The 25,987-nt window shown below is 46.3% G+C and overlaps 1 protein-coding gene across 4 annotated transcripts in view; it reads right to left on the bottom strand.

Moving 5' to 3' along the window:
• The window catches only part of OSBPL3 (oxysterol binding protein like 3), a 127,272-nt gene extending 108,851 nt beyond the window's left edge, over positions 1–18,421 (bottom strand). Inside the window, exon 1 of one of the 4 annotated variants that reach the window (XM_006138372.4) lies at positions 18,267–18,421. The gene's annotated coding sequence lies outside the window, so the exon portion shown is untranslated. Of the gene's footprint in view, positions 1–17,050; positions 17,774–18,266 lie in introns of those variants that run through there. The other 3 variants (XM_014581221.3, XM_006138373.4, XM_014581222.3) reach the window with 3 other exon arrangements.
• Positions 18,422–25,987: the final 7,566 nt, after the last annotated feature.

Raw genomic sequence — 25,987 nt, 5'->3', positions numbered from 1 at the left:
TGTAACTTGCCTGTGTGACACACAAGTTATATGCAGATATCAGCCAGACTGGTAAAGACTATAGAACTTGTTCTTCTGAATACTCAGCAAGTTCTATCCATAGGTCACTTGGCTCATTTTCTGTTGGCCCAACTGACAATACACATTTACACACAGACTGAGTTCCTGGATATCGTCATAATGCAGCACACGCCCCAATCTCCAGTGAGATATTTAGGCTGATTTGACCCGATTCCCTCCAAACAGCGGTTGATTTCAGTGTTCTGTTTGGTTTTAGGAAGAAAGAATTCCAAGAGTAGTCACTTGAGTACTGCATCTCACCTCCCACAACAAGCCATCTACTCTCAACTCACCTATGGTCAGAGAACCCTCTATGTGTCTTTGTAGTAGCTCAAGAAAACTGATGTGGTGTAGCCCGAAGGGGACACGGAGAGGAATGGACACACTGGTCAGGGATGCCAAGAGAGAAGGGTCTCTTAGCAAGGGGTCTTGCCCCGTACCACCTGCCTGCCCCGCACTTTATCCCAGGAGCAGTGTCTCAGTGCAAGTGCTAGCCCAGTTTACTCCTGCCTCCCTGCTGGAGCACTGGACGGTGCAGGGTGATCCCCTAAGCTCCAACTCCACTCCCCAGCTGAAGCACTGGGCTGGTAGACCGAGCAGGGCAAGTCCTTCTTCCCACTCCCCAGTTGGAGCACCCAAAGCCCCTGTGCCCTGCTTCCACTCCAGAACTGGCGTGTCACGCAAACAGACCAGGATGGGCCCTTGTCCCTAAAGACTCCCTACTGAACAGATGGAGATCCCAGAGAATCGGGGCACGCCTTTGAGCCCCAACCCTGGACCCCAGTTGCAGCACCAAATGCAGCAGAGCTAGCTTTCTACCCTGCTTCTGTGCTAGAGATCCTGGCGGAGCAAGATAAGCCCCCATGCACCAATCCCACTCCCTGGTTGGAGCGTGGGGCAGACTGGCAGAGAAGGGCAAGCGGAAAGCCATGGTGGGTGCAGGGGATAGGCCTGGATACCAAGTGGGTAGGCCCATTCAGACACACCCGTGGCTGTGCCCCTGCCTCAATGACAGCATGTCCTCCGTCAGGCAATGGCCCACTCCAAGGAGAAGCACCTTGCCTTAGATGAACAATGGTGAGCAACCGGATATCATCCGTGAATTGAGGGATCACCGCTGTCTATTAACACATCTGTATGCCACGTTTACAAGCTTCTAAACCCAGATTTCAGAAAAACTTCAAGAAGAAGTCATTGAAAGAAGGGAAAGTTAAGAAATAAGTATGTTTGCCAATGGGTGACCACAACCTAGGGAAAAAAAGAAAAGAATTGTTTAGCACCACAGAAAGAGGAACCAGCAGCACAACTGCCCATTTCACAACCACAACGCAAATCAAACTTTTTTCTGCAGCACTAGTTTCATAGAAACTACACATTCCTCAAATTATTTCTTGGGCAAAAAAGAGCCCAACATTAAAAATTAAACTCTGCACATGCTCTGCAGTATGTGGAGTGATCCAAGGGCATTAAGGAAAAAAAAAGTCAGACTTAAGTGTAAAAGCCATCATTGGACTTGAATTAAGAAAAATTCACATGAAAATAGTTTGCATGAACTGCACTGCAGACACTACAAAAAGAGTCAGTAGATAGTATTACTACCTTTAATTCAAGTTAAATCTTTTTAAAATCTGATAATTCCCCCTCCACACAAATCTACTCCCTTCAACTTTTCTGGCTTGCAAGATAAATTTTTTCAGGTTAGAGAAAGTACAGAATACAGTTGTCAGGAAATCCTGACCCAATAATACTGACACTGCGATACTCTTTGATTTGTTCATTGAGTGGCATGCCTGGACTCACTCCAACATAGCTGAGAACAAAATGAGCCCTTCAACTAAAAGTTATAATGGCAAAAAAATAAACATAAATTGTTATTCACTTTACTGACTATACCCATGTTAATGGTCTTACTACTCCACTTCTACAGTTTCTCTGCATCTGGGTATGTCCACAGCAGGGGCTATGAAACATTTTAAAAGAGGGTCTCAGCAAAAAATTTCAGGCTATGATTCCCCACCACCAATACCATGGTGCCCTTATTTCTGCACTGCTGCTGGATGCCTAGCCAGCTGGGTGCTCTCCCACAGCTCAGCTCTGAAGGCAGTGCAGAAGTAAGGGTGGCAATACTATAACCTGACTACAATTGGCTTAGAACCCCCTTTTGGGTCGTCAGAACCCTAAGCTGGCAAAATGCTGCTCTGGAGGTTTCATTGCATGTGAACACCTATCCTTCTCCAAATCTTGTCATCCATTCATCCTCTCTATTACTTAATGAAAATGCACTAGACTGACCCTTGGTCTCATAGCATGGAACCAATATTTCAATAATTACCGTTTTAATATCAAGATTTAGTTTCCCCATCTCAAGAATTCATAACCATCTATCTCTGAAGATTTATTTCCAGGTGTGTGCTAACTGATGGGGTGTGGTCACAGACAACCCTTTGGGAGTGCACCCTGGAGTGCTGACCACCGATACTCATCTCCTTGCTCTCTGGGGCTTCTCACCACCCTGTGCTGCTGGGCAAGATCAGCTCGTCTCCCCTAGCCAAGGCACAGAGCGGAGATCACCAGCCCCGCTGAGGAGCAATACAGAGCTGAAAAGATTCAGTGTCTGAGGATAATGCAGGAATGGGCCCAACTTCCCAGAAACCCAACTTCCTAAATGGGAAAAGAACCCCAGGAAAGCCTCCTTTAAACATGAAAGGAGGATGTAAAGACTGATTGCTCCTCCACCTAACAATTATTTGCACTGGTCTTGATAGTAAATAAAAGTGATTTTATTAAGCAGTGGAATTTAAGTGGTTGCAAGTGAGTACACAGAGACGTTGGTCTTCAAACCAGCTCCCGCTTAATGGCTCCCCCCCCCCCCCCCCGCCCGCATTGCTGCCTCTCTTATCAGCTCCTACCTGCCCCCTGCATGTAAATATGTAACTGCTAAAAATTTAATTGGATAAACATTTACTCAAATACACTTTGGTTAACATTCCTAGCAAATACAGAAGCTAATTAGTCAATAGGTACCCAGGCACACAAGTGAAGTATAGTGCTCAACAACATACGCCCAGATGTTCCCCCCTACAGTTCAGAAACTGTCTCATAGTTGGGCAAGCAGCAACAAGTTTGACAACTCTTGAGCAATGACATTGGAGGAAGAAATTCCCTGAAGAGCTCAAATTTAGCAATTAGGTCAGCAGATAACAGATCTGCATTATATACTTGCCAACAGACTAGCCAAGCAGAAAAGGTCCCAGCCAAAGCCTGAAGAAATAGGCGCTCATTCTGCAGTGAGTTGAGAATACTGTATATGGAACGGCTATTCAAACTAAATTACTATTTAATAGCATCAGAAGATAAACATTTGCCTTTCTGTATAAAACAAAGGACTGGCTAATGCCAGCCCTATAATCTAATCATGTGAAAATAACTAATGCAAGGTCATTTTGCAGGGTATGGCTGGTAACAGTAGGAATGGTCATTATGATAGGGATGTTATGTCATGTTTATCAAGGCTGTGAAGTGGAACCATTAGTTAAGAATCTTCACAACAACTTCCATCACAGACATACTTTATCCATCTTAGATCTCCACAGTGAAGAGTGTCTGTTGTTTCTGGCAAGTGGCATATTTACAAAGATGAGAAAATTCAATTCATGACATCAGGATATTAACAATACCTTACGATTCAAATGAAATTAAACATTAATGAAGCTGAACCCACAAGAGGTCAAATAGGAAGTTGTACTTTTCCTGTTACAGATAATCAAGCTAATCAACTCAGACTGAAAGCAGCTTTTGTGAAGCCTGGCTGACAAAACAAAGTAGTTTTTTGTAATGCAGAACAAAAAAGTGATGTCCAAATACTTGAAATCTGATCTTTTGAGAGGATGATCAAAAAGGGATCTTCACTGTGCAAGGAATTATGTTCATAAAAATCACAGAATCCTAGAACTGGAAGTAGGATTGCCAGGTGTCCGGTTTTCTACCGGACAGACCAGTATTTGCACCCTCTGTCCAGTAGAAAAATTCAGAAAATACTGGACACGTGCATGCAACCAGAGGCTCCCAGTGCCAATCGCAGCCCCGCCTCCCAGCTGGGAGCCTCTGGTTGTGGGCAGAAACATGGTGGGGAGAGAGGCTCCCAGCCACTCCCCCCGCCCCTGCCCGGCTTCAACTAGCAACTAGAGGGAGTGCCTGCCGGGGGCACGGCCTGTTGGACTCCGGCTGCGGCCAGTGGCTACACCCCTCTTCCCCCCCCTCCCTCCCGCCAGCTCTGCTTCCCACCCCCCTTCTTCCGCCCCCCCTTCCCGGCCCCTAATCTCCTCCCTCCCAGTTCTGCTTCCCGCAGCCCCCCCACCAGCCCCACCTCCCGTCCCCCTTCCTCCCGGCCAGCCTCTCTCACCCCGCCCACAATCAAGTGTGTCCGGTATTTTGGGGTGGTCTACCTGGTAACCCTAACTGGAAGGGACCTCAAGAAGTCATGGAGTCCAGTCCCCGCCCTCACAGCAGTACCAAGCACCATCTAGATCAGGGTTATTCAACTTTGGAAGCCCCAGGGGCTACAATGATTCTCATAGCACATACTGAGGGCCACAACATGAGTGTGGTTGCATATACACGCAAATAACTTTTCACACTGACAGGCATGAATACAAAGATTAAGGCAAGACTACACAACACACAGGCCCCATTTAAGTCAGTTCTGCTGATAAATAAAATGCAATATTTACCCGATTTCCACCCATATGACAGCACTTATGAGCAATGACAGTCCAGGAATTTAACTACTAAAACACGTATCAACAGACGGCCATTATATTGATTACTTTTTTGTTTTGGCTCCTACCCGCAAGCCGGGTGTCGAGCCCAGCATAAATCCAAACTGCGCCATTGGCCGCAAACAAACAGGCCACGGGCTGAGTAGCCCTGATCTAGATCATCCCTGATAGAGGTCTATCGAACTTGCTCTTCAATATCTCCAGTGATGGAGATTCTACAGCCTCCCTAGGCAATTTATTCCACTGTTTAATCACCCTGACAGTTAGGAATTTTTTCCTAATTTCCAACCTAAACCTCCCTTGCTGCAGTCTAAGCCCATTGCTTCTTGCCCTATCTTCAGAGGCCAAGGAGAACAATTTTTCCTCCATCCTCCTTGTAACACCCTTTTAAATACTTGAAACCTGCTATCATGCTTTCCCCCCGCCCATCTTCTCTTTTCTAAACTAAAGAAACCTACTACTTCTTTCAGTCTTCCCTCATAGGTCATGTTTTCATAAGTCATGGCAGCTGGCAACCAAGGTTACTTAGTACAGGGGAAAATGTTTAACGTTTCTTTTATCGACACTATGTAATCCTCAAAAGAAAAGTGACTGCCACTACATTTTGTTTTCAAGAAATTTTACATAAAGATGCAATCCTGGCACCACTTAAAAAAAAAAAAATCAATGGGAATTTTTTCCATTGACTTCAATGGCCCCAGAATTTCAATTTAGGACTTCATATATTGCACCATTTTGAAGGACACCTTAGAAACATTAGCGGTGACATGTAGTGAAAACACATGCCCAGATATCACACGTGTAAAGTTCTAATGCTCTATCTAGGAGTCCAAAAATTGTTTACCCACTTAGTATATTTTTTTAAAGATAAGATAAACATGTGGATTCCAATAGTGCAAGCTCAATTATTACAATACAGTATTTTTTGAATGGGGAAAAAAATGAAGCTGATTCTACTGAAACAGACCTGTCATCAACTAGAGTACAGGGATACCAGGGATGTTAATGTGTACCCATGTACACGATTAACCAATAAGCTTTGGCTCACTAGTTAAACCTCATGGTTACATGAATCAGAGGCAGGAGTCAGTGCTCACCTGCACTCCCCACATGTAAACACATAACTGCTGAAAATTTCATCAGTCACATGTTTACAAAAATAAAACTTATTTTAACTTTCCTAAGAGATACTATTGTTACTTGTGCACAGATCTCATGACCAACTTCACTGGGCCTTGGGCAATGTGGGAGGGGCTCACCTCTGGGCCCCCCAGAAAGGGCAGGGTCCCAAGTGAAAGGGGCGGGGCTAAGGGCTAGCCCCCAGACCAGGGCTGGGCAATAATTTTTGCCCAGGGACCACTTACAAAAATTTTTGAAGCAGTCCCAGGCCACCCCGGAAGGGGGCTACCCCACGCCCAGACCATAATTGATCTGGGGGAGCTCCTTTGCCCACCCTTCCCACTAGGCACCCATGCCCTGGAAGAGGTTTGGCATGCTCCCTCATCCCCAGGCCAATCAGGGCCTGGGGGTGGAGGTGGAGGGGTGCCTGAAGCCTCCTTCGGCCCTGATTGTAGCACTCTGAAATGCCATGGGCTCTTTGCAGGGCTGGTGCAGGTCAAAAGAAGCTTCACGCAGCTTCTGCCTCCAGGCGCTGATTGGCTTGTGGACAGGAGAGCGCACAAAGTCTCCTCCACTCTCTCCCCGCCCTGTGAGCAGCATGTGGCAGGGGAAAATTGTCCCCACTGGGCTTCCTTCCATGTCTGGTATTTTCACCAGACAGGGGATCTGAATAATGGACAGTCCAGGTGAAAACCGGACACCTGGCAACCCTATGTACCAAAGGAACTTTAGATCGCGATCTGTGAGTTAGTGCGCCAGCAGAAAAAGTCGCTGGTTTTGGAATAGGTTGTCAGCATCATAGTTAGGCTTCTAGTTTTCCCTGTTTCCCACCAGGAAGCATGGTTATACGAGCCTGTGGCTCAAGAAGCCACCACTTGATTCAGAACTTTTAACTGATGCACTACAGCCTCTCTCAGACTTACGAATCGGTTACAGACCAAGCAATTGGTCATAACACGGTTTGTTCGTAAGTCAGACCCCAAAGAGTTACACGTGACCGCACTGTTAGTAAGCGCGGATCGCGTTTGTAACTCGGGGTCCGCCATTTATGACAGTTTTGGTCGTAACTGCAAATGGCCGTAAGTCGACCGTTCGCAACTTGGGGACTGGCTGTATTTCAAAACTCCTGAGTTAAGGTAAGATAGAGAATCTTTTTAGAAAGCAACTCCAGAGTCTTCATACCTTGCATAATCAAGTCTCTAACCTCCACCAAACTCATTAAAACTCAGTCAAAGGTTTCAGCCTAGATGTGGAACTGAAACCGAAGTGGTTTGACTAGTAGATGATCTTTTAGTGCTGTCAGAAGAGGCTATTTTTGCTTTATCTGTCTATTACCTCCAATGCCATTTACCAACCATACTCCTGACTTGCCAACAGCTCATAGCAAAGGTTGGTTAAATTGCCTTTTTTTTAAAGCTTCTAGAGCAGTTCCCTGCAGGCAAGCACCCTTCACAACCTTCCAGAGCACAGGCCTTTATATAGTTGTAAAATCCAAGCTCATTTCCTTCCTGGAGTTTGGCCTTGTCAAGTTCTCTCTCAGACTTGGCCAGGTAGGTCTGCTCATGTCTGGTCTTTGGTAGGTCTGGTCAACCCACTGTTCGACCAACCATTCTCCTACCTAGAGGATCACATCTACCTCTGATATGTGGACAGGAGGATAAGCAGGGTAATAAGTGACTTGCATCAGCGAGCCAGCTAAATCCATTTCAGTTTTCCACAAGAATTAACATCTGGTTTTGGGCATAGACCCTCTGCCACCGTGTACAGTCCTACCCAGTACTTGCAATCTGGTTTCCTCTTCCCTGTGCAGTCCAGATCCTATTCTTCTTTAGACTGAAATATTAAGTTACACATACGGATGCCTGAAGCCCTGTAATACAAAAACATGTCAGTAGCACTAAAAATAAGTAATTTCAGGGAAGAACTCAGCCAGCAAGCTACTCATCTACAATAAAATCCTTTTACCCCTTCCATCTTTCTGGGTAGAAGAATATTTTCCTAGGCAGTTTTTAGAAGGCCTGCTGACTTAAGGTTTCCTGGTCTGTCTACAGCCTCCAGCTCCTCTCATCGTCATGAGACTGAAAATGTACCCAGTGGCCAGGCCTTTGAGTGGACCACCCTTTCTGGAATCTGCTCCTCTGATTCCCACACATGCAGAGGAATCATCATGGAAAGGTAGGTTCAAGCAATCCCTACCTTTGCTCATAAGTGACTCCACAAACTCTGAGGCCTGAAGGATCTCAAGTAGTGGTACCGAGGAGCATTTCTCCTTATTTAAAATTCCACTGATCAAAGAATAAAGTGCTACATATACCAGGGGCCGAATTCACATTTCCACAAAGGTAACAAAAATGGCCCTTTACACTGCCAAAACAGTGAATCTGGCTCCATTTGTGAAACAGACAAGCGATGGGGAAGCAGAAGATAAAATACACAGCACTTTAGAAAGCCTTTGATTATTGAACAATATTTCTCATAACAAGATACGAGCCTCCTGCTTTTCTTTGCATTCTGGACCCTTTGCAAAATAATGGATCAAATAACATTCCATTCAGGAAACTAACAGAGGAGAGGAGAAAGAAACAAAGATTCACACTTTGTGGGAGCGACACAGAATGTATGCACAATTATGCATGAGACTCTACTCATCTGTGCATGTGGCTCCACTTGTGGCTGATGTGATCTTAGAGTGTGCGCCCCTCTGAGCAGAAGCATGCACAAGTGTACATCAAGTGAGACACAACAGTGTGGGTGTGCTTTGTGTAGGGCTTGCATAATGGAAAGCATGTAATTAGATGTAACATCTAGGAGCTTAACACAACTCTACCAGCAAATAAACAAATACAAGTAAAAAAAGGAATTTGATTTTTTTTTTAAACTGACAGAATAGATTCCAGCCAGAACAACAAATGTATAGAAATTGGGAGGAGAAAAAAAACACCAGAACAATGGGAAAATTGCATTATAAATAATGCAACAAAGAAAGGTAACCTAAGTAATTAACATCTGACAAAGCATAACATTCCTTTCAGGTAACTGACAGGTAAAGTTTCCTGCAGTGTCATCTTAAGCAGAATAAAGCAAGTAGATGAAAAAAAACTAAGGGATGATCATGCTGGAGTTCAACTGAGAAGATCATGTGTTGGCCAGCTTTTCACCCAAAGAGCAATCATTGAAGAGAGCACTTAATGGTAACACACACACAAACCTCAGATTTCAGAAAAACATTTGACAGCCTCCATCAGGATTCACTGTGGAATATCTTGCAATGTTAGAGTAGGCCAACAAAACTTAATACCACCATTCTAGGCTTTATAATAGCCATCGCATGTTGACAAGATAACAGACTTGAGTGAACGGGTCAAAACAGACAGTCAGAGATGCTCTCTTAGCACTACAGGCAGTCCCCAGGTTACGTACAAGATACGGACTGTAGGTTTGTACTTAAGTTGAATTTGTACTTAAGTCGGAACTGGCGTCCAGATTCAGCCGCTGCTGAAACTGACCAGCGGCTGACTACAGGAAGCCCGAGGCACTCTCTGCCCCGGGCTTCCTGGAATCAGCCGCTGATCAGTTTCAACAGCAGCTGAATCTGGACGCCTGGAACAGAGCAGCTGGGGCACTGCCGGGTAAGTCCTCGCAGCGCTGCACCTCAGCGCTGCGGGGACCAACCCAGCAGCACCCCAGCTGCTCTACCCCAGGTGTCCCCAAGTCAGCTGCTGATTCCAGGAAGCCCGGGGCAGAGCAACTCTGCCTCAGGCTTCCTGTAGTCAGATGCTGGTCAGTTTCAGCAGCGGCTGAATCAGTACGCCTGGGGAAGAGCAGCTGGGGTGCTGCCGGGTTGGTCCAGTAGCACCGAGGAGCGGCGCTGCGGGACCAACCAGCAGCGCCCCACCTGCTCTACCACAGGCGTCCGCAAGAAAAGCCTGGTCTGCTGGGGGGGGGGGGGGGGGAAGAGGGAGCTCACTAGCTGCGCCCCCCCCCCCAGCAGACCATGGAGACGCGGGCAGCGGGACCGAGATGCGCCGCGGTGTTGCCGCCCGGGTCCTCCACAGCTTTGCTCCACATCTCCTTGGTCTGCTGGGGGGGGGGGGGGGGGGCGCGGGGGGGGAGACCCCAGCAGACCAGGGAGACGCGGAGCAAAGCCGCGGAGGATCCAGGTGGCGGGACCGCCCAGACGTGCTGCGGTCCCGCCGGCCGTGTCCTCCGGGGCGAGAAAAGCCCCGTTCGTAAGTACGGATCCGACATAAGTCGGATCCGCGTAACTCGGGGACTGCCTGTACTGTCAACAGCAATGCCCTACATTATGGGAAAAGCATAGATATTCTCTGCATGGCTCATCAACAGGACGCTAGAAGATCTAGATTTTGCTGATGACATGGGCCTTATCAGCATGAGCTCAATGAACATGCATATAGACACAAACAGATTGTTCACCATTTAAAAAGAAAGAAAGCCACAGGGCCAATGATCAGATATGCTACAACAAATCTAAGGAGAAACCCAGCAACTCATAACTGAAAAATTCCAGAAGCAGGGGCGGATGAGGGTTTTGCAGGGCCCAGGGTAGCACAATTTTGCGGGGCTCCCCCTTTGACACAGCGCACGCACCATGGCGCCATAGTGCATGTGCGGGGCCTCTTGAAGCGCGGGCCCCAGGGCAGCCGCCCCGCTTGCCCTGCCCTATATCCGCTGCTGGCCAGAAGACTAAGGAATATAAGAGGCAAGTCCATTCACATACCTTAGCAATAATGGACAAGCCAATAGGGATACCCAGAAGGAACAGGGTTACAGATAGCAAGTATGAAAAATTGGGACAAGGTATGATAGTTGCTTCTATACGACAAAGACCCTAGAACAAGGACATCTGGTCACCCTAAGAAGGAAACAGATTGACAAGGAAGCAACTGCATTCACCAGATTACATAAGACTTGGCCACACACACACACACACACACACACACACACACACACAAAATGCTACAGATTGAAGATCAAACCACACATTCAATTCAAATGTTATTTCCATCTTACCACACAGATGTGAAAACTGGAATCTCCTAAAGGTACAAGCAGCTGTCTAAATGCCTTTAAAAGCAAATATCTTAGAAAATGCTCGACATTGGATATAAATTTAATTCTAAAATTCTGAGATTCAAAGTTCAAACCTTCTCTCTAAAGATAGCCACACACAAAAGGGGGAGGGAGAGATACTGGGCATGTTAAGAATTAAACCAGTATCTGCCATGGCAGTCATGCCATTCGGCAGCTAGAAGAACAAAGAATGATCTGACAGAAAGAATCTCTGTCAAGCTACTTAAAAGAGGGAAAAACTTATGAGACTTATCACAGAGGATCTGTCCAGGATAATCGACAGAACCATTGTCTGTGCCAAAGCAACATTTGGTGGGAAGCAGAGAATAGAGATTCACTCTGAACTGACACTTCATTGTTTTTAAAGTTACAGACTAACATGATTACCCCTCTGAGACATTTAAACATGAATAGTTCTGTGGCACCTTAGAGACTAACAAAAAATGTATAGTATCATGAGCTTTTGTGGGTGTGCCACAAGACTACTCGTTGATCCTACACGTGACTTATTTACCATGCATTCCTTCCTATGTCTAACATGCTACTGTTGAGCTATTCTTGAATGCAGAAGGATTTTGAGAAAATAATGAAATGAGTGAATGTGAGATTAACTTTGAAATCCAGAAATTCACAGTGGGACTAGCTGCACCATTTCACGTGATGTCTCAGATCTCAATGAAAGCTAGCTTCCAGATTTAGTCTCGTTTCCATCTGTACACACCACAGATATGCATGACCTGACATGAATATCAGTTTCTTTAGAAGAGACTTAGGCCTAAAATACTAGGGGGTTTGCAGCTACGGACTGAAGAGCATTCGCAGGAGCTTGCGCCATACCTGATATGGTGAAACTGGCTTACATCACTAGCTCTTCACTTTCATTATTGGTACTGTGGTAGCACTTGGATGCAGCATATAGTATAACATTGATTCATCTCTCAACCTTAAGCACATCACAAGTACAAGACTATTATAGAGAATCAGCAGTAGCTTCAAGAACCCGACAAGAATAGAAGATTAAGAACTGAAGCTGAATGAGTAGGAGTTATAGAAATACAACATCTCAGGATCAGGCCAACTAAGAGGCATATTTTCAGTTCTGTCTTGCCTAGGTTCTCATAGCACACTCATCACTAACATCCCAGTTTTTACTTTTGTTGATTTGTATATCAATCTAGGTGCTCCAAGGTAATTTAACCAAGTTTCTGTCTTTGTTTGTATATTAACACATATACACCCCCTTCCTCCACTGCAGAGAGGCTATTATTTTAAGTTTCCTCTTTAAATCCCAACATACCACAGAGCTGACTGAAAGTAAACAACTCCACCACAAATGATTAGTTGCACAAGTCTAATGCCACAATCTGAAAAATATACCCCTTCCTAAAACCAGAAGGGCTTGGTTTTATATACATTATATAAAATAAAACAAACCATATGTAACTGACAAAGTACGAAGCCAGCTAAGTTTTAGTATGGTAACATTTTGTAAGAGACAAATTAGTTCCAGTCTGGGCAGTTGTATGCCAAGTTACAAACTCACCTGAAATGAAATATGAGAGAGACCTCTTAGATGGCCAGTTCATTTCTTTGTCAGTGTAGGATTGTTCTCTGTGGGCAAGACCCTGTGGACTCTATGTCAAATTGGACCTAGAATCTATGTCACTCTGGTACAATAGACTAGAGGTTTTAGTTGCTTTTTAATATAAATGAAGTATTTTCTTAAATTAGATATGAACCATTAGTACTGTGTAACTCCATTTTAATTATTAGCTTGTAAACTACATTGAATGCATCACCAAATCTTTTATTTTCCAAGGTCATCACAAAAATATAACTGCTTCCTAGAATTCAGTCCATCAGGGAAGCTGAAACTTTTGGCAGGTGCCTAGGAGATAGCTTGGGTTCTTGGTACATGAGAAGCAGTATGGAATTCTAGAATATGTACACTAACAGGAAACTAGAATGAACAACACTGAAATATTTAAGTGGACATTCAATTTGTCCTCTTTAAGCTTCAGAGGCAACACCAATTTGAAATGCCTTGAACATTTCACATTTGAGCTACCATTTCAAGTTATCTGTACTTACAGAGAATGGCTAATTTATCACTTTTTATTCATGCTTTAAAAAAAGATTCCTCTGCAACCACTTTCTTAAAAAGTGGAAGCTTGTATTACAGAGCACAATCCATGTTGCAGACATGGGTCCTGGGTCCCTAAACAGAGCATGAGCTACTGTTTTGTCCAATCTAGTTCAGCATTAGATCACACAATGAGGCACCTTCCCTAAAACCCTGAACAAAGGCAGCTTATGAATGGAAAACAGGGTCTAATCATAAGGCCCTTTACTTTAACAGTGCATACAGCAACCACACAACTACTACATATACACAGTGGAGTTTCTAGGTCTTTACCATGAGTATGTCAATTAGGCATCAGATTCTAGCGCCACAGAATACACAGCAAAAGTTTTAATGGTCTTTAGTGGCCCCAGGTGAAATTAATAAGTGTCTCACAAGAAAAAAGGATAATTTTATAACCTACTGCAGCCATATCCATCACAGCAGTCCTTTGAACTGAATACCACAGCAAGCTGAAATTTAGCTAAAAGGTTAATTGCTATACACCAACAGAAACCTTGATACTCAAATGCCAATTAATATATAAACTGCTAATAACACTGCAGCAACTGAGAACTCAGTTTTTGCAATTAGGATCCATGAAATCTAAACCTGTGAGAATAAGGTAACTTTTCAATCTGTTCTCTAGATAGTATGCAACAAAAGTACATATAATACAGCAAAGTAATGTAGGGGAGGCCTACTACTGAAGTGTACTTTGTTTATACACATATGCTTTTAACTACCGGAGCTCTAATGAGAAGACAAATATCAAATACCTAGCAGTTATATATTGTGTTGCATTTGCAAAGTGCTGCACAAAACTAACTATATATTAATCATTGTACTAAATACCCTCCTCCCCCCTCCATTCTCAACAGTGTTTCCTGTCTTTGGTAGTTAGCTCACAATTCACAACCATGGCCTGCTTGTTCTGGGTCTGGGCAGACCTAGTGCCAGCTCATGCCCAGGCCTCATTGAACACCAACCAATGCAGAGCTGGAAACCAGCATAACAACACTGTAAGATGATACAAATGTGTTTAGTATATAGGACACCACATCATATTGATCTCGCTTGTGAGCTTGGTAAGCCACAGTGTAGTGTTTGCATTGTAAACTTTGAACTGTGGAACTCAAAGAGGATAGAAGCCTTCACTAATGCAAATGCTGGCTTCCGCCAGAAGACTTTAGGCTCTGCCTAACTAGGTGGTCTTTGAAACCCAATGAGCCATTGTGGGAGACAAAGACAAATGTTAATTACATATAGCCCCTCCAGGAAGAAACTTGTTCATGAACTCATCACATCATCTTAAGTGTGGGAGGAGAGGAAGGGATGAAAATCTCCAGTAAGGAGAAACTGGATTCCTTTTGGCTGCTTGGACTCTAAGGATATGTCTACACTGCAATTAGACACCTGCAGCTGGCTCATGCCATCTGACTCAGGCTAAGGGGCTGTTTAATTGCAGTATAGATATTTAGGCTTGGGCTGCAGCCTGAGTTGCAGGATCCTCCCACCTCACAAGGGCCCATTGCCAAGGCTTCAGCAAGCCCAAATCTTTACACCATAATTAAAACAGCCCATTAGTCCAAGTCAGCTGGCATGGGCCAACCACAGATTGCAATACAGACATCCTAAATGGGCAAAAAATCACTAAGCATAAGCAAATCACCTCCTGCCTTTCCAGGTTAACCCAAGAGGACATAGGGAGTTTGCTTATTATAGAAGTTACTATCTTGTTTAATCTTAAGATTGTAAGTCATGTGTGTGTTGCTTTAACCTTGTAAATAACTCATGACTTTATAAATCTTTTGTTAATTACACGATTGGCTAGAAGAACTGGCTTTGATGAGTGATCTGAGGCACCACTGACCTGGGGTAAATGACTTGTCCTTTGGGATCTGGAGTAACCTGAATATTCCTGTGACTTTTTTATGCAAGGGACCAACTACCATGAAGGCAGAGTGCCGCAGGGGCCTGTCTGTGACTCCATGGGAAGGCTCTGCTAGGGCTTGTGATGTTTCACTCTTGCTACTTGACTGGTGAAATCTAGTTACAGAACATTCAACCAATTCATTTAACACAAACTACATGACTCTCTCTCTTATTCTAGTAAGGACTTTTTTTTAAAAAGGTAAGTATTTAATAAAATTGTTACATTTTTCAAACCTAGGAATTATATTAAAACTCACAGAAACTAAAATTTTAGTTTCCTGTTTGCCCTGGGATATTTCTTATGCTTTAAATGCTGAATGAAGCCTACATGTGCTGCTGAAATTCAGGTGGGTCAATTACATTACAAACTCTGTGGTTAATCAGAAATATTTAATATATTATATGAAACAAATAGTTTTTCACACCCCTTTGGCCAAACAGCACCCTTACCATAATTAGGGGAAGGAAAAGATGGATGCTGTTAAATATCCTTTTACAGACATATTCCACATGGTGAAGAATATTAAACTACTGAAAGTCAGCAAGCATGAGCCAGGAGTACCAGATGGATTTCATGCAACAGAATACTTACTGCTCATTTACTAATTTGGACTCAAAGTCCTGAAATTACACTGGCTTTGAAAACTGTACTGAAATAATTGGAGTTAACTAACCTACTCTCTTAAAGATGGGGGACAAGAGTGAAGAAAAATTATGGCAGTTTTTGTTTTATACAGCTAAAGAGAATAAAAGAATCAGCTGAGAGTGAAGCACTGGCAAATATCCTCAAGATCTCTGAAGTTACATTTAGCAGCCAGCTGGCCTCTAGTTATGTTTTCCAAAGCACACAGCAAGAGGGGAAAATCTGCAGTGGCTCCCTGCTGAATGACTCCTGGGAAATTCACCTCTGAACCCTGAAGACTTAGTAATTGATACAGGCTTATGTTTTAGCAACAGATGCTTAATATACCAATTAATCTAAAATTAGGTCAATTTCAACACCACAAAGAAAACACCCTGAACACAACTAATAAATAAAAATCCTGAATAGCACACAATTCAAAGCAAAGAGAGGCTATTTTAAAATTGTGTACTCAAAATACTCTACTACTGTAACAGCACATCCACGGATCTCAACGGATTTCAAGAGATGACTAGATGGGTAGCTAAATCCTATTTCATTTTAGGACACTTTAGAATGGGCAGAATATACATAGACTGAGAGGGTAATGTGTTTTATTTATAGTAAGTCAAAATTCTCCATAGATTAGAACTACTCTAACCCATTATAGCTTCAGTTCACAAGAGGGAACACTCTCTACACCGTCTTCAGACATTTGCACTGAAACTTACAGGAAAGCCGACAGACCCCGCCATACTAAGGTTACCAAGCAGTGACATGAAGGCTGAGCGTTAAGTGGTGACCCCCGGCCAGTTCTTTTCTCTCAAGTCTTAATTCCCCACTGCCTCACACTGAACCGTGTGCCTATAGCTGTTTTTAAAAGCCACGTTCTTGTTACAAAGTTTTCTTGGTGCCTTTGCAAATTTCGCAGCCTCTTCACTATTTCTCTTCGGGCTGGGGGGGGGGGGTGCCCCAAAAGGCACTGCCCTGTTTTCCTGTAAGATAAGCCAGCCCTGGGGGGGGGGGGGGGGGGGGTGAATAACCAAACCCACCTGCCTGTACAGCGGATCCCTGCGCTTGGGCTCCTGGAGAGTGAGTGTCATGGTTAGCAACACCTCACACCCGACTCAGCTCTCGTCCCCGAGAGAAGACCCAGGAAGACCCTTGAGGGACAGCACCTCCCCTACCCCAGGGACGCCAAACAGCTCAGGACAGAAACCAGGTCCCTTCACACTCCCCAGAGCGGCCGGGGAGCCAAGCCCCGGCCAGATCCCTGACTCCCCGCGGACTCACAGCGGGGTGGGGGAGCCGGGCACCTACCTGAGCACCTTACCCGCAGGCAGCAGCGGGGCTAATGGAAACTCCGAGGCAGCAGCGGTTCCCCGGGTAGACGCAAGCAGCTCAGCTCTTTTCTCTAAACAGCCGCTACAGGCGCCAGGCTAAAAGGACGTGGGCGGGGATGGCAACCAAAATCATGAACTCAGCGGTTCCACCTGGGTGCCGGCTGGAGCTGGGAGCCGACGGACCGGCTCTTCGGCTCTCTAGATTCCGAAGGAGGTTCCAAAGCGGGCGGGCTTCATCTCATTGATTGACAGTCGGGCTGACCAAAGAGAATCTCTATTCTGGGCCAAGCAAAGAAGGCGCGCTAGCGCCCGCCTTCCAGGCCAGTCTGGGGAGGGCGGGTGTTTCCATGATGTCAGCGAGAGGCGCCTCTCGGACAGGTTGAGAGAGGGATGTGGTACGGGCGGGCAGTACCTCTCTGGCAGCGGCGTGCGGAGTTGTCACTCAGGGGGCGGTCAGGAGAGGCCAGTCCCCAGCCAGCAACTGGAGCTTTACAGTGGAAACAAGTGCGGGGTGGGCCAGCTCCATCGGCAGCAGCCCAGCAAGCCGGGTGCTCAGCAGGGATAGTGGGCGTGCTGAGGAACCAAAGTGTAACCCCGTCCCTGTAAATATGGAATCCACTTCAAGCCGGGGGGTGCCTCTGCAGCACCCCTCTCTGCAGCACCTACGGGTGCTGGGCGCCCCGCTGGCTGGGTCCGGGACCCCTCGTAGCCAGGTCCCCGGGTTGCAATGCACCGTGACCACACTGATCCCGAACCCGCTTTGTTGCACCATTGTCAGAGCCAAGAGATGGGGGGAGGGGGCTGTACCACCACAACTGGTGTGGTTTGCCCGTGGCACGCCCGCTGCCCAGCAGCAAACGGGCAGATCTGAGCACCCCGGCACACGTGCGCTGTGCCCTTTGCATCAGCGCAGTCCCTCGCGGGTGGGGGGAACTCCCCCAAGGGCGCTGACAAGAAGCGCCACACGAGCTGCCAGGGCTCCAGCCCCGCGGGTGACCGGGCTGTCCAGAAGCTGCCAGATAGATCCATTAACAAGCCCGCCCCAGAACGGGCAACCTGCACCAGGAAGGTCTCTGAGCGCTGAAAGGAACAGCCCAAGTCAGTTCGCACGTGCAGCGGGCTGCCCACCCCCTCGAGCCCAGTGCATAGCCGGGCAAGGGGAGCCACGGAGGGGAAGGAGTCAAAGATTATACCTTAATTCTTAAGAGGAGGCCACCCCCTGTTTCAGGCATAGAGCTAACTTCTTGTCTGCCTGCTTGCCTCTGTTCAGGCTCGCTCCCGTGCAAAGCCCCGCCTTAGCCAGGCCCCCCCTCCGCTAGGGCGGCTGCAGCTACTCGCCGCTCGGAAAGGGGCGGAGCCGCCGCTCGCACATTGCATCTTTCTAGTCATCGGCGCATGAAAGACTTGGCGTCTGTAGTGACAGGACGTAAATAGTCCGACCTCGTCCAGCACCAGCAGCAGACACGCCGGATGCTAAGGCTAAGATCTGCTCCCTCAACTTCAGAACTGCTGGGTCAACCACGACTTTGAGCTGTGTGGCTGTCTCTAAAAGACTCAATTAAGAAAAAAAAAAAAAAAGCCAACCTCCCCCGCACAGAAGAAAGCCATTAACACCCTAAAATTAACATGCTTGTCTGAGTTGTATTGAAAAAGAAACAAGCCGAATGACTAATACGATTTTTTTTTTTTTTTACTTCAAAGGTAGTGAAAAGTGCCAGGCTGATTTCTATGTACTCTTTCATGTGTGCTCCAAATCTTTCCAAAATAGTCAGTTCAAGGCTTGCAGAGATGTAGGCAGGCATTTACCATGACATACAGTTTTTATTTTCAAAGTATTAGCTCCCCTCCTGACTTGGAAGAAAGAATGGGTTTTTTGTACTCAGCATTCTTAGACAAGAAATCAGATATTTTCAATTTATGTTCGGAGCTGAGATGTTATGTTTTTAACTGGGATGACTGTGGTAAGTGGTCCAATTCCTGCTCCTATGTACCACTATACAGGAGAGGGCAAAAGCCAAGTTTTCCTCAAAGGACAGCTTGTTTGATAGGGCCCCAGTGACATTGCGACAATTTGGCCTCGCTGTCATATCAGAGAAGCAGCCAGGCCGAATGCAAGTGGCCCTGCGTCCTTTTATCCAGGTTGCACCATCCACAGTGGGAAGCCAAGACCAGCCCCCACAGCACAGGAACTGCCATTATGGGGTGAATTAGTGGCAGGCTTGATCTCTCAGTCCCCTCAGTGGTTATTTTTTGGAAGGGTGTGACTGGGCTCAGATTCAGATTTTGACTGGGACTCCCAAACACTTCTGTGCAGCACTGCAGGGTTCAATGCCAAGATGTTAGGGAAGAGTAAAGGCAGGCTGACAAAATCAGCTTAATGCAGTGGTCACCAACCAGTAGATCAGGATCTACCGGTAGATCTTTTAGCCTCTGACAGGTGATCCTGAATAGTTTGTCCAGGAAGCTATCAAGCACTGGCACTTCAGTTGCCCCTCCACCCACTGCCATACTGCTCCGGCCCTCTGCCTTGGAGCTGCCCCCCTGGGAGCCTCCTACTTGCTGTGCAGGGTGTGGAAGGGAGAAGAGTGAGGGCATTGATGTCAGGGTGTTCCTCTTCCCTCCCCATTTCTGCACACAGAGAGCAGGGGATGGACGGAGCTTGTCAATGCAAATCTCTGTCAGTCTGATACATTGCGTGTGTCTCTGTCATTCTCTCTCTCACACACACACTGTCCTTCACTCTCATCTCCCGACCCAATACATACGTGGGTGGTTGTTACTTCTTTTACTGCTTGCAAAGTGTATTATTTTTGGGTTTTGATTGGTCTGTACATTTCATAATTTTCATTTCTCTTACGCTTACATTTAGTTCTTTGAGTAGTGAGTTCTAAAATGCCTAACCTCTTGTGGCTGGAGTATTTATCCCTGTGGTAACTGCTGCTCCTGAAAGTGGATGACATGTCCCTGCAGCCCCTGAGAAAGGTAGAGCAGGGGGTCTCCACATGCCATCCTGCTTGCAGACACCACTCCTGCAGCTCCCATTAATCAGTAATGGGGAACCGTGGCCAGTAGAAGCTGTAGGCTCAGTGCCTGTAGATGAGGGGCAGTATGTGGCACCACAGAGCCATTGCTGTACATGCCAGCTACTTTCAGGAGTGGTGCAGGGCCAGGGCATGAGCAGAGCTGGCCTTACCATGAGGTGAACTGAGATGGCCAGACTGTGGCAGGGGTGCCACTAGGACTCAGAGTGTAGAAAATTGTGTTTGCTGCTGGTACAGCGAGGGGGCATGGAGGCATCATTTGAGCTTCCCTCCTCAAGTACCAAAATGTTGTGGGCCGGCCCTGGACAGGACTAAGCTTGCCTTAACTCCACTGCTCCATCACCCGGAAGCCATCTCAGTTAAACGGCGCCCAGCCAGAGCCTGCTTCCTGAACCCCTGTCCTAGCCCTGAATTTCCTCCTGCACCCAGCTTCCTGCCCCAGACATGAGTCCCCCTGTACCACAACTCCTTCCCAGAGGTTGCACCCTGAAACTCCTCCTGGACCCCAATCCCGCACTCTGGGCTAAGCCCAAAGCCCCTCACACACTCCAAAATTCTTGGCCCCAGACCACAGCCTGCACCGCCTGGTGAAAGTAAGTAAGGATGGGGGATGGAGTGAGCAGGGTGAGGTCTTGGAGTAGGTGTGGAGACGAGGCAGAGCCTCAAAGAAGAGACAGGAAGGAGTTGGGACAAGAGGATTTGGGTTTGAGGTAGATCTTACATTGCACTTAAATTGAAAAAGTGATCCTGTGGTTTAAAAGGTTGGAGACTATTGGCTTAATGTGCACCCCTGAGAAGAAGTGTTTAAGTTAAAGAAGAGGAGAGGGAGAGGAGAGTTTTTCAGGGACAGGAAATCAGTGCAGGCAAAAAATGAGAGCATGGTGATGCTCCTAGATTTTGGGGTCTAGCTACATCAGATGGCCAGCCTACAGCACCAGAGCTACATGCAGCTCTTCAGAAGTTAATACTGTATATCCTCCTTACATAGGTACCAAATCCAGGGCTGGAGCTACAGGTGCTAACTTTTCACTGAGCCAGAGGATGCTCGCTGTTCAACCCCAGCTCTGCCCTAGGCGCTGCCCCCTCCAGCTTTTCTCCCTAGAATCCTGCCACTTCCTGCCCTCTCCACTGAGCCTGTCACACCCCTCTAGTATCTCCCACTGAGAAAGAGCTGATCACACTGGGCAGGAGGAAGAGGAGAAGGAGGCACTGACCGGTGGGGCTGCCAGTGGGTGGGATGTGCTGAGAGTGGTGGTGGGGAGATGATATGGGCTGGTGACACGTAACTGTGGCTCTTTGGCAATGTGCGTTGGTCAATTCTGGTTCCTTCTCAGGTTTAGGCTGGCCACACCTGAGCTACATGAATGCAATGTGAGGACCCAAGTTAGTATCATATTTATGTCAAATAAATATTTGTGCGCAGTTTAATAGAAAATTAATGTAGTGCTGTGCCATGCACCTTATGAATTTGTTTGAAGTAGGACATCAGAGAATGCCAGCACTTGAAAAACACAGGCAACTGAAAACTACATATAACAATCAAAGCAATGAGGTCAATTTCACTTTTCTTTATATTATTTTAGATTGCAAGTGCTTGCAGTGTATTGATTTCAAATGTTGCAAGGAAATGTTTATTGGTCGGAAAACAGTTTAAATTTTTAAATAACAAGTAATTATTTCTATTGGTTTTAGGTTATCTAAAAGCTTGTTTTTTCCTAACTGAAAGCTTTGGGGCACATTAAAGTTGGCAATGCACTGAAGTTATGACATTCTCTAGCTGCAAAGTTCTTAAGGAGACATTAGGTAACAGATATAATTAGTATCAGCCAACCCTCCCAGTGGCTATACGAACAATAATAAAATGTTTTATAACTGTGCACACATAATGTCTGATCACACTGCCATTGAAATCTCTGGCAGAAGACACACAGCCTTAAGTAAGAGCATGATTGTGCCCAGGATATTTGCAGGCCCAGAGCTCGACAATAGGAAATAAAGCAAGGACAAACACTAAACAAAGACAAATCAAATTCCAGTCTAAAATATTAATCTTCAGTCTTGACTTAAAGGCAGAGATATTCAGAGTTCCCGATATTCTTACCAAAATGTAGTGTTCTCTTGTTCGTCATGGCAAAAATCTTGGACCAGAAACACATGCCTGGGGCTAATGAGTTAATTAATTACAAGAGAGATATGTGGCCTACATTTGTAAATCTGTCCCTATGGACAGCAATCACCTTGGACAGAGAAAGCTCTCTGAGCACTCAGGTGTGTGTCTCTTTTCCATTTGCTCTACCATACTGTTTGACAGAAATGATGAACAAATATTTTAGGTGATTTCTTTTGTGCGACTAATTAAAATAAACATTAACTGGACAAGCTGTTCAAAAATCACATTGTTATTTCCACCAGATATAGGAACATGGAGATAAAGTGGCAGTATGTTAATTCAGAACACAAATGTAAAGTTAGATGTATAGTACTGAGGAAACTGTGTGAACACAGAAAACATCAGGTACACATATAGACTGGTGTTTTTCTTCTTAATGGATCTGTCACCACAAAGCCATCCTGTTTATAATAATGAAAGGGAAGCTGTGGAGGTATTCCTCTGTCTGATGTATTTAACCTTCACTTTATCCTCATGCTTTGATTTTCCTCTTGTGATTGATAGAACTGTATGCTAGTTTAATCCTTCCTGAGCTATTAAGAAGAGGAACCTCATACTACATATTCCTTTTTCAGCTTCCCTTTGATCTAATGTAATTCTGAATTAAATACATGGTCTGAACTAAGACCCTGACACTACATGTATCTATCTCTCTTGTTCTCCCCCATGGTTTGATAAAGGAAGTGATTCTCAAAAACATACAGTCCAATGAAAGAGATTGCCCTTTGATTTTCAGCCTTTCCAACCCTAACACAATTACCTCTTCTGTACCCTACTCAATAAGATGTTACGAGTTTTCATTTTTGTCAGACGTGTGTGTTACAAAGAGGGCCAAAGACAGAAAAAGGAATGGTGTACACGTTATGCTCACCAGTGGAAGTCAGGCAATCAAGGGAAAGAAAAATGCATTTGTGCAGGACATCAACATTCACAGGCCTGGCTAAAGAGTTTGCGTGGCCCAAGGTGGCATGTTGTGGTTGGCCGCACCGCATGGCTGGGCAGCTCCCAGTCAGGGCAGCGAGTGAGCAGCCGGGCGGGTAGGGGTGGGTGGGCACCAGGCAGCGAGGGGCCCTGAAAGCGCGGGGCCCAAAGCAACCCGCCTTGCTCTCCTTGCCCTAAGGCCAGGCCTGTACATTCAGTTTGAGTAGCAGGAGTGGTGTGTGGACAATGACTGGATTCATCACTACTTATTGTCTGAGAAATGTGCATGCTACCTTTTCCTCACTGTCAGAAATTTGTTCACCCTCCCTTAGCAATGCTCCTTTTCTTCCTTCTACTCGTGCATCTCATCTTAACCTCCTGTTGGTAGGCTTTCTTTCCAGTCTAATGTAGGCTGTTGAGGTGCAGCTACACAGCACCTTACCTTGAAATAAGCTACGCAATAGTGCCAGAGGGAGCCCCCTGACTTCCAGCCCCCAGCTCCCAAGCCACCCTACCCCCTCCAGAAAATCCACCCACCAGAGAGGCTGGGGCCAAGGTGATACTGGGCCTGGGAACCATGGCCTGACCTCGGATAGGCTGCAGGCCTGTATGCCACTGGGGGAAGGGGCAACTCTGGAGGCCAAAATCAGTCCCTGCAGCCTGGTCCCCCCCTGCGGACAGCCTGCAGAACATGGGGAGCTGCCACTAGAAGCATTCCCCTCCTCCCCCCCCCCCCCCGCTCCAAGTGCAGGAAGGGGGAGCAACTGGAGGCTGGGGATGGCCCACAGACCCTCAAACCCTCAACAAGCTTCAGGGCTGGGGAGAGGGGAGGCTGCAGGTCTGGGACAGCTCCCAGAGCCTCGCCCACCCTGGACCAGCTGCAGAGTTGGAGGGGGCAGCTGCAGGCCAGGGCCAACCCTTGGACCTTCACACCCCTCCCCACCTCAGGTAGGCTGCAGAGTGGATGGGACAGACAGATGCCAGGGCCAGCCCCTGGAGGCTGCCCTTCCCTACACCAGCTGCCAAGCCTGGGGTGGGTGCTGCAGGCCGGGGCCAGCCCCCTGCACTGAGCCCCTCCTTTATGACCTGAGCAATGGCAAGTAACTTTGCTAGTGCTTGATAAAGAAATTGCAAATCTCAGGTGGTTACCATATTGTGGAATGAGCAGGTATAGTCCATGTGTAATGTCCAGACCACTGGTGACCCATGTATGAGAACCTCCAGTTGCTCCTTCCCATATGGCATGGTTTAAAGAATTACTTTCACTACGATTCTAACTGACACATTCCCACAGTTTCTGATGCAAGCTGAGATGATCCTGAAACATTTAAAAATAATTTTCCTTTAAAAATGACAAGTAATTTAAGATCCCTGGTTTGTCAATCTGGTGGTAGTTTCATACAGCAGATGTTTGTGTTTAACGTTTATCCTCCCCCTCAGCACTTACCAGTTCTCCTCTTCCCAAATATTCCTGGATTTTCAATATTTGTCTACATTTTAATAACATGGACAACATTTAATCTTTTCCCCCATTTTGTTTGGAACAGAATACGTTGGGGGATATGAAAGTTTAGTATTTTCACAAATGATTATAGGGAGAGATCTACATTTACCCAGATCCGGAATCTAGATGCTACAGCCAGCGACTGGCACCCTGTAAATATCAGAGACAGACAGAAACATGCAGTGATTCAATTTACAGTAGGGGAAGTCTTCCATCCATCCCTCCCAAGGCAAGCTTGTTTGCTCTGGCTCTATCAGCATGGAGAATAGGGGAGAGTTAGAAGAAGCATTCCATAGCTACTGCTCCTCTTCTCTACTAGTGAGGGAGCTGACCTGCTAGTCTGAGTAGTTGCATATTTAAAGCTTGATTCACGTTCCATTGGAATCAGTCATATTTACTGCACTGGATTTTGGGCAAAGACCTAATTAGTCAGACCCCTGTTCCCTTGACTTCCCTATGGTATTGGAGACTAGGGTTACCAAATAGGTTCAAAAAAATACTGGACACACTTGATCTCAGATGGGGGAAGGGACTGGCTGGGAGGGGAGCAGGGCTGAACGGGGGGGAAACCAGCCTGCGGGCAGCAGGGCTGGCCCAGGCACACGCAGATCTCGAGGTGCTGCCCATCCCGCACATGGTCCCAGCAGGCGCACAGACAAGTCCGGTCCTGGGGATTCCATCCCGCCTCGGCCCTGCCTCCCTCCTCTCTACTGTGTAGCTGCGTACTGCCTCGCTGGTAGACACGCTCACGCAGTATGAGTGTGTCTACCAGCCAGGCAGTACGCAGCTACATACTGATACTCATTATAATAATACAAATTACCTGTATTTTCTCAATTTTTTCCCGGACAGAAAGCTCAAATACTGGAGTGTCCAGTTCAAAACCAGACACCTGGCAACCCTATTGGAGACAGAACCCCTTCAGGGTAACAAGAGGGCCTGATTTTATAGGGACAGACCTGATATTTGGAGCTTTGCCTTATATAGGTGCCCATTCTCCATACCACCTCTGATTCAGATTTTTCACACTTGCTATCTAGACATGACCCCTCCCTCCCTTTTGCAAACATTTTCCTGGCGCGTGAGGTGAATTCGCTGCCTGGGCTCTCTACACTTGCTCAGCGAGCAGTGGTGGTTTTGTGACCTGGGAGCCCTTTGCTGGCTGAAAACAGGAGGTGGGTCTATTATAATTACCTATTCATGCTATTTTCTTTAACATGTACTTACTTTAAATAACACTACAATAACAAAAAGACAGGACAAAATAACCCACAGCCT

The sequence above is a fragment of the Pelodiscus sinensis genome, chromosome 2, assembly GCF_049634645.1.
Source record: "Pelodiscus sinensis isolate JC-2024 chromosome 2, ASM4963464v1, whole genome shotgun sequence".
Lineage (NCBI taxonomy): Eukaryota > Metazoa > Chordata > Testudines > Trionychidae > Pelodiscus > Pelodiscus sinensis.
The sequence above is the reverse complement of the archived record's forward strand: the minus strand, read 5'-3'. Positions and strand labels throughout refer to the sequence as shown.